The sequence below is a fragment of the Solanum verrucosum genome, unplaced genomic scaffold (assembly GCF_900185275.1).
Source record: "Solanum verrucosum unplaced genomic scaffold, falcon-dt-bn FXZP01000049.1, whole genome shotgun sequence".
NCBI lineage: Eukaryota > Viridiplantae > Streptophyta > Magnoliopsida > Solanales > Solanaceae > Solanum > Solanum verrucosum.
In genome coordinates this window covers 1,409,717-1,419,677 of record NW_026020221.1, presented here as the reverse complement: position 1 = coordinate 1,419,677, position 9,961 = coordinate 1,409,717, and the positions used below count along the sequence as shown (strand labels likewise).

Genomic DNA, 9,961 nt, shown 5'->3' with positions numbered 1-9,961 from the left:
AATTATATATGTTTAATTAATAAAATCAACCTCAAGAGGTGGGTTTATATTAAAATAATTATATATATATATATATAATTTAACTACACATCAACAGAAGTTTAATTTAATAAATTTACATATATATATATATATAGATAGATGTATATATATATATATTCTATATATATATATATAATATATATATATATATATAGATGTATACATATACTTATATATGTATATATATGTATATGTATACATCTATATATATATAACAATATTTATTTTTTCTCAATAGGTTTTGTGTAAAATAAAAAACAAAAAAAATTATAATACCGACTTCCGTATGTCAGTAAAATTAAATAGTAAAAATATATTAATATAAAATACCGACCTCATGAGGTCGGTATTTTTATAATTAATTGAGAAAATAATAACGACATCAAGAGATTGGTTTTTATTGTAATTCATTAAAATTCCGACCTCCTGAGGTCGGAATTTTTTCTCAATTAAATATTTCATAATACCGACTTCCGAATGTCGGTAAAAATTAAATAGTATGTAATTACAAAACCGACCTCATGAGGTCGGTATTTTTATTTCGACTATTAATTAAAGTGACATCCGGAGGTCGGTATTTTTTCTTCATCTAATTACTTTTAAAAGCGACATCCGGAGGTCGGTTTGCGATTTGCGGGTAAACCAAATTCCAACCTCAAGAAGTCGGAATTTTTCCCAGAAAATGAATTACAATAAAAACCGACCTCTTGATGTCGGTATTATTTTCTATTTTGATTTAATTTTATTTAAATCGTTTTCCGGAGGACCATTTTGTGTTCTTAAAATTTAATGTGATACATATATACATATATATACATATATATTTAAATTTATTAAATTAAACTTCTGTTGATATGTAGTTAAATTATATATATTAACTAATAGATTACTTTTGTTTCTATTTAGTTGAAGTATCTCAAAATTAGAACCTCCATAATAGATTACTTTTGTTTCTATTTAGTTGAAGTATCTCAAAATTAGAGTACTAATATACTTAGTTTTATTGATTGTTAGTTTGATTGATTGTTAGTTAGTAAGTGAATGATTTAGGGTTTTTGATTGTTAGTTTGAATTAGGTATTATTTGATTGTTAGTTTGTGTTTGTTGATTGTGAATTGAAAATTTTAATGTTAGGGTTAGTTTGAATTAGGGTATCTTAGGATTTGTTTGAAATTCGGTATTTCTTAAGTTAATTAGTTTGATTTTGGAATTGTAAGATTAGATTGAATTAGGGTATTTAAGGAGTTGTTTGAACTTGGGTATTATTTGAGTTAGTTTGAATTATTATTGAGATTTTAGGACTAATAGTTTGAATTTGGGATTAGGAATAGCTAGCTAATTTGAATTTAGGATTTTAGTACTAGTTAGATTTTGGGATTTTAGGGCTAGTTTGAATTTGTGATTTTAAGATTAGTTTGAATTTTGAATTTAGGACTAGTTTGAATTATTATTGAGATTTTAGGAATACTAATAGTTTGAATTGGGATTTTAGCACTATAGTTTGATTTTTGAATTCTAGGAGAACTTTCAATTTGAGATTTTAAGACTAATTTGAATTTGGAATTTAGGACTAATAGTTTGAATTATATTGATATTTTAGGACTAATTTAATAGTTTGAAGTTGGGACACTAGCTAGCTAGTTTGAATTTAGAATTTTAGGGATTTGAATTACAACTTAATTAGAACTTATAATTAATTATAACTTGAATTTACTATAAATTGAACTTAATTAGGAATATGAACTTGAAATTATAACTTGAACTTGGAACTAATTAGCTTGAATATATAACTAATTAAGTTTAGAAATTATATATGAACTTGAATTGAAACTTGAACTTATTAAAACTTGAGAATATATATATATATATATATATATATATATATATATATATATATATATATATATATAAACTAATATTCTTGGATATGAAGTTTATATTTAACTAATTAATAACTTTTCGTGCTAGGCAACTGAGGAAGCTCAACATGTAAAAAAGTTGATACAGGACTATTTTGCTTCTTTCATCAAAGTTGGAGATAAGGTTGGTGCTTCTAAATTTCTCAAGTTCAAGTACAATTGTTTTGAATAATGTGTTTGTGTCCATCTAGTATTAATACTTGGCTTTAATGCTAGTAATTATAATTGATTGTTTGTTAGTATATTATTGTTTTTGTTTGTTGGTTGTGTTATTCAATTGTTAATTTGATTTGATTATTGTTAGTTAGGTATAGATAATTGAAGATTTTTATTTTAAGGTTTTTTTAAAAAGAAATTAGGCATTTTTAAATTGGGTATTGTTAGTTAGTGAAGAATTAGCATTTTTATATTTTAGAACTAGTTTAAACTTGAGAATATGTAATTTGAGGTTAAATTGAGATTTTTTTGGATTTGATTTTAGGACTAGTTAGTAAAGTGTTAATTTGAAGTTAGAAATTAGTAATTGAAGTGTTATGAGTAGAAGATGAATGTTTGAATGTCATGAACTTAATTAGAATTTGAAGTTGAACTTAGAACTTGAACATGAATTTAGAACTTGAACTTGAACTTAGAACTTGAACTTGAACTTGAACTTGAACTTAGAATTTGAAGTTAAACTTAGAATTTGAACTTAGAACTTGAACTTGAACTTAGAACTTGATCTTGAACTTGAACTTGAACTTAGAACTTAGAACTTGAAATTAGAACTTGAACATGAATTTAGAACTTGAACTTGAACTTGAACTTAGAACTTGATCTTGAACTTGAACTTGACTTAGAACTAGAACTTGAATAGAACTTGAAAAATTAGAACTTGAACTTGAACTTGAACTGAACTTAATTAGAACTTGAACTTGAATTAGAACTTGAACTTGAACTTGAACTTATGACTTGAACTTGAACTTGAACTGAACTTAGAACTTGAACTTAGAACTTGAACTTGAATTGAACTTGAACTTGAACTTATTAGAACTTGAACTTGAATACTTGAACTTGAACTTGACTGAACTTAGAATGAACTTGAACTTGAACTTGAACTAGAACTTGATCTTAACTTGAACTTAGAACTTAGAACTAGAACTTGAACTTGAACTGAACTTAGAACTTAGAACTTGAACTTGAACTTAGAACTTGAACTTGAAATTAGAACTTGAACATTGAACTTGAACTTGAACTTGAACTTAGAACTTGAACTTGAACTTGAACTTAGAACTTGAACTTGAACTTAGAACTTGATCTTGAACTTGAACTTGAACTAGAACTTAGAACTTAGAACTTGAACTTGAACTTAGAACTTGAACTTGAAATTAGAACTTGAACTTGAATTAGAACTTGAACTTGAACTTAGAACTTTGAATTAAACTTAGAACTTGAACTTGAACTTGAACTTAGAAACTTAGAACTTGAACTTGAACTTAGAACTTGAACTTGAACTTAGAACTTGAACTTGAACTTGAACTTAGAACTTGAACTTGAACTTAGAACTTGAACTTGAACTTAGAACTTGAACTTGAATTAGAACTTGAACTTGAACTTAGAACTTGAACTTGAACTTAGAACTTGAACTTGAATTGAACTTAGAACTTGAACTTGAACTTAGAACTTGAACTTGAACTTGAACTTAGAACTTGAACTTGAACTTGAATTGAACTTGAACTGAACTTGAACTTAGAACTAGAACTTGAACTTGAACTTAGAACTTGAACTTGAAAATTAGAACTTGAACATGAAGTTAGAACTTGAACATGAAGTTAGAACTTGAACATGAACTTAGAAGCTTGAACTTGAACTTAGAGCTTGGAAACTTGAACTTGAACTTGAACTTGAACTTGAAACTTGAACTTGAACTTAGAACTTGAACTTGAACTTAGAACTTGAACTTGAACTTAGAACTTGAACTTGAACATGAAATTAGAACTTGAACATGAATTTAGAACTTGAACTTGAAATTAGAACTTGAACTTGAACTTGAACTTGAAATTAGAACTTGAACATGAATTTAGAACTTGAACTTGAATTTAGAACTTGATCTTGAACTTGAACTTGAACTAGAACTTAGAACTTAGAACTTGAACTTGAACTTAGAACTTAGAACTTGAACTTGAAATTAGAACTTGAACTTGAAATTAGAACTTGAACATGAAGTTAGAACTTGAACATGAACTTAGAACTTCAACTTCAACTTAGAACTTCAACTTCAACTTAGAACTTGAACTTGAACTTAGAGCTTGAACTTGAACTTGAAATTAGAATTTGAACTTGAACTTAGAACTTGAACTTGAAATTAGAACTTGAACTTGAACTTGAACTTGAACTTAGAACATGAACTTAAAATTTGAAGTTGAACTTAGACTTGAACTTGAAATTAGAACTTGAAATTAGAACTAATTAGCTTGAATATATAACTAATTAATTTTAGAAATTAGATATAAACTTGAATTGAAAACTTGAACTTATTAAAACTTGAATATATATATATAACTAATATTCTTGGATTTGAAGTTTATATATAACTAATTTTAGAACTTTTCGTGCTAGGCAACTGAGGAAGCTCAACATCTAAAAAAGTTGATATAAGACTATATTGCTTCTTTCATCAAAGTAGGAGATAAGGTTGATGCTTCTAAATTTCTAAAGTTCAAGTACAATTGTTTTCAATAATGTGTTTGTGTCCATGTAGTATTGATACTTAGCTTTAAATTTAGAAATAATATATTTGGTAAGCATAAGTACCAACACTAGTTGATCCTATTGATGACAAAATTGATTTTCTTGCAAGATCGATTTGTGTCCATCTAGTGTTGACACTTAGCTTTAAATTTAGAAATAATAAATTTGTTAAGCATAAATATCAACACTAGTTGATCCTATTGATGACAAAATTGATTTTCTTGCAAGATCGATTTGTGTCCATCTAGTGTTGCTATTAAGCCTTAATTTAGGAATAATGTGTTTGTTAAGCATAAGTACCAACACTAGTTGATCCTATTGATGACAAAATTGATTTTCTTGCAAGATCGATTTGTGTCCATCTAGTGTTGACACTTAGCTTTAAATTTAGAAATAATAAATTTGTTAAGCATAAATATCAACACTAGTTGATCCTATAGATGACAAAATTGATTTTCTTGCAAGATCGATTTGTGTCCATCTAGTGTTGCTATTAAGCTTTAATTTAGGAATAATGTGTTTGTTAAGCATAAGTATCAACACTAGTTGATCCTATAGATGACAAAATTGATTTTCTTGCAAGATCGATTTGTGTCCATCTAGTGTTGACAATTAGCTTTAAAAAGTTGTTAAGTTGTTAAAGTTATAAAGTTGTTAAGTTGTTTAAATAAGTTAAATTAAATAATGTGGTTTTGTTGATGGATTTAGTTGTTGGAATTAAGTCAAAACTAATGTAGTTAAAGTTAAAAAGTTGTTAAGTTGTTTAGATAAATTAAAATAAATAATGTGATTTAGTTGGTGGATTTAGTTGTTGTATTAAGTCAAAACTAAACTAGTTAAAGTTGTTATGTTGTTTATATAAGTTAAAATAAATAATGTCAGTTTAGTTAGTGAATTTAGTTGTTGGAATTAAGTCAAAACTAATGTAGTTAAAGTTCAAAAGTTGTTATGTTGTTTAAATAAGTTAAAATAAATAATGTCGGTTTAGTTAGTGAATTTAGTTGTTGGAATTAAGTCAAAACTAATGTAGTTAAAGTTAAAAAGTTAAGTTTGTTTAAATAAGTTAAAATAAATATTGTGGTTTAGTTGGTGGATTTAGTTGTTCGAATTAAGTCAAAACTAAACTAGTTAAAGTTGTTAAGTTGTTTAAATAAGTTAAAATAAATATGTCAAAACTAGTTAGACTTAGAAAGTGGTTAAGTTGTTTAAATAAAATCAAATGTTATTTAGTTGATGGAATTAAAATTATCATTATTGTTTGTGTAGATGAATCCTGATCGTAGTTGAATGTATAATAGAAACAATCCTGGTCGAGCGGGTATGATTCCAGAATTTGCAGAAGGTGTCACTAGATTTATAAATCATGCAATGACATTTGATGATTTTTTAAATTCAAGATTGATTAGGTGTCCGTGTGTTAATTGTGAAAATGTGAGATATCATACAACAGAGACTGTTGCTATGCATCTTATGATGAATGGATTCAAACCAGGGTATACAGTTTGGACTAGCCATGGTGAGGTTGAAAGTGACACTATGTTTAATAACTTTGTTGTCGGTGAAAGTAGTACATCTACCGAGCATAATTATTTCCAAGGTTCTAGAATGTCAGATATGATTCATGATGCTTTTGGGATGCATTCTGATTTTGAACAAGGAGAAAATGTAGAAGAAACTCCTAATGAAGAAGCAAACATCTTTTATGAACAATTGCGTGATTGTAGTAGTCCTTTGTTCAACGGGAGTCAACACTCTAACTAACTTTTCTTTTTGAATCAGGAAATATTCTTCCTTCATGTCCGGCTAGCAGTGATGGATCTGATCAGGAGGGTGATGAGAATGATAAGGAGAGTGAGGGTGATGAAGAGTAGTTGTATCTATTTGACATTTTAGACTTCTATATTTTTAGAATTGTTTAATTTGATCGTATTTTAGTTTATTTTGAAGTTGGATGAAGTTTATTTTGAAATAGTTTGTATATGTTGAAAATATTGTGTTGTTTTGGTTGGATGAAGTTTATTTGGCTTTGGGTTGTTTTGGTATAAATATGCAGGTGGACAACTAAAAATTGCAGCAATTTGCTGCCTGTTTTGCAGCAAAAAACCGACCTCCGGAGGTCGGAATTTCAACATTACAAAAATAAAAATACCGACCTCCGGAGGTCGGAATTTCAACATAACAAAAATAAAAATACCGACCTCCAAAGGTCGGAATTTCAACATTACAAAAATAAAAATACCGACCTCCGGAGGTCGGAATTTCAACATTACAAAAATAAAAATACCGACCTCCGGAGGTCAGAATTTCAAAAATACAAAAATAAAAATACTGACCTCCGGAGGTCGGAATTTCAACATTACAAAAATAAAAATACCGACCTCCGGAGGTCGGAATTTCAAAAATACAAAAATAAAAATATCAACCTCCGGAGGTCGGAATTTCAACATTACAAAAATAAAAATACCGACCTCCGAAGGTCGGAATTTCAACATTACAAAAATAAAAATACCGACCTCCGGAGGTCGGAATTTCAACATTACAAAATAAAAATACAGACCTACGGAAGTCGGAATTTCAACATTACAAAAATAAAAATACCGACCTCCGGAGGTCGGAATTTCAACATTACAAAAATAAAAATACCAACCTCCGGAGGTCGGAATTTCAACATTACAAAAATAAAAATACCGACCTCCGGAGGTCAGAATTTCAACATTACAAAAATAAAAATACCGACCTCCAGAGGTCGGAATTTTAAAAAATGAATATTCCGACATAAAATAAAAACCGACCTCGAGAGGTCAGTAAATACCGACCTCCAGAGGTCGGTATTGAATAGCGACCAAGCTTTTTCCGACCTAAGCTGGGATGTCGGTTTTAGGTCGCTATTTCAAGGAATACCGACCTCCGGAGGTCGGTATTTATAGGTCGGTATTCACAGTTTTTTTAGTAGTGGGTTGTAAATGCAACAATGGCTGCAATTGCAAAGCATGGATACTTGCAAAATCCAGAACTAAATGTCTATCATGTGACATCAACACTCCTAAATTCTTTCACACTATCTCAATTTTTTGACTATTGCTATGAATACTTCACTTCATTTCCTTTTATTAACTCAAAAGGAGATAAAGTGAAAATTAGGGGGATGAAATATTTTAACAAAATGTAAAATTTTGAATATTATATTTGGGAGGTACTAATCAAACAACACGAGGTACAAGATGATTTAGCTCAAGATGAGATTATAAAGCTTCAAAAGCGTTTTAAAAAGAAGGTGAAATATTTGAAGCAATTCAGTAAGCTCCACGAACCATACTCTTTCTACAAATGCCGGTACGTACGTGTGATATCTATAAATATTTCGTTATGAATTTAATAAACATGTTTAATTCATAAACATCAGATTATGGATTATTTTTTACATTAGAAGAAAAGACATTAATCGTATAATAAAAGGGGCTAAAAACGAGTGATTTTTAAACAGAGATTTTAAGGATTTCACCAGTCATTATTAGTATTAATATTATTCTTAGCAACTATATATATATGCTCTTGGTCTCCTATTTTATATATAACACACTTTTCTTTTTAATCAATAAACAATTTACCTTTAAATGTTTTATTTTCCTTAATAAATTAATTAATACAATCATATAAATATCTATAACTTACATTTTAAACCACAAATTCTATATCCGTCAAACATGAGTACATAGAATACAACGAGTGTAATTACTAAAACACGAGAAATAGATGTGTAATTGCAAAAAAAATATTTTTCTTCGATATCTGATGCTTACATCGGGCCAAACTATCTAATAAAAAACTCTTCTTTTTTTTTTTTACTAGGTTTGACAATGGCAACGTACAAAAGTTAATGGAAGATATGTCTGAAGAAGAGAAAAAAAGCTTTGAAATCGACGTGACCAAAATTAATTGGAGAAATTACTTTGTAAAGACCCACATTCCTGGTGTACAAAAATATGCTATACCCATTTAATTATGTTGAAACAATTAATATTTGCTTGTACCTTTTTGATAATTACTACTTGAGACATTTCATTTTATATGATAATAAAAAATAGAGTATGCTAAATGATCAGAAAATTTGGTTAGAAATTTAAAAAGTCTATAATATTCTTTTTATTTTAAAACAAACTGATCTTTTTTCCATTTTTTAATTAAAGGTATTAAAGTTAAAAGGGTAAAAATGTTCAAAAAGGCATTTTGGCCAATAAATACTACAAACGTTCCAATTATACAAATTCGAAACCTAAGCCCACGTAATTATCACAGAATGCTGATCGCGAGTAATAATTAACTAAAACTATAGCTATGATCACTAATTAACTAGTATATATTTGATTAACCATGTAATTTTCCACTTTTTAATTTATTAACTTGTTTGATGTTTCATGACTTTTATTTGAGTGGTAGACCCCACTTTGAAAACAGATATATTCACATTAATAGCAATTTTGATTCCAAAATTGCATAGGTCGGTTGATAAAAAAATATCTTTCATGGTAATGAAAATTACATTAGTAGAAATAAAAACGAAAACATCTCCTTTCAACTATTGATAAGACGATCATAATAGCAAAATATTCTTCATCTTAAAGTATTCCTCCAAATTATTGAATGCTTGTTTCTTGTATAGTAATAGAACCTTGATTTAAAAATAACCAAAATCTATTAATTAAGGGGACCAAATTAATAAATAATAGTACATTGACATTAAAATAGCCAAAATCTGTCAATTAATGGAATTTAGTGTAATTAATATTTAGTTATTCCCTTTCCTTTTTAGACTCGATATGGAAATTTTGACATTATATTTTATTGTAAAACCGTAAAGGCCAGCTCTGTTAAGTTTCGACATAATTATTTTTCCCTTTTAAAGTTGTTAGAATTTTGAAAATTAGTATAAGAGAATTCACGTGATGCGTGAACGGTGTTGTGATTACGAAAAAAACAATTATAGAACATAAGATGGTGGATTAAAATATGACATATATCAAGTTATTGAAAAAAATTAAATTGCAACAGTCATGCTTGTCAAATCGTACACAACCTGTATTAAGTTTTGGATATACACGTTACATGTGTTTTTAATGACTATGAGTATTACCTTGACCTCAATTTATATAATATGATTTAACTTGATCTAAATACTCTTTGATAATTTATTAAGGTAAAAAAAAAGAAAAATTTTAAAATTAAATTATTTTAATTATAAAAATGTAATATATTTTGGAACGGACTAAAAA

The 9,961-nt window shown here is 27.8% G+C and overlaps 1 pseudogene; it reads left to right on the top strand.

Moving 5' to 3' along the window:
* LOC125831023 (fatty acyl-CoA reductase 2, chloroplastic-like) overlaps positions 1 to 8,691 on the top strand; it is a 23,474-nt pseudogene extending 14,783 nt beyond the window's left edge.
* The last annotated feature ends 1,270 nt before the right edge of the window (positions 8,692 to 9,961 follow it).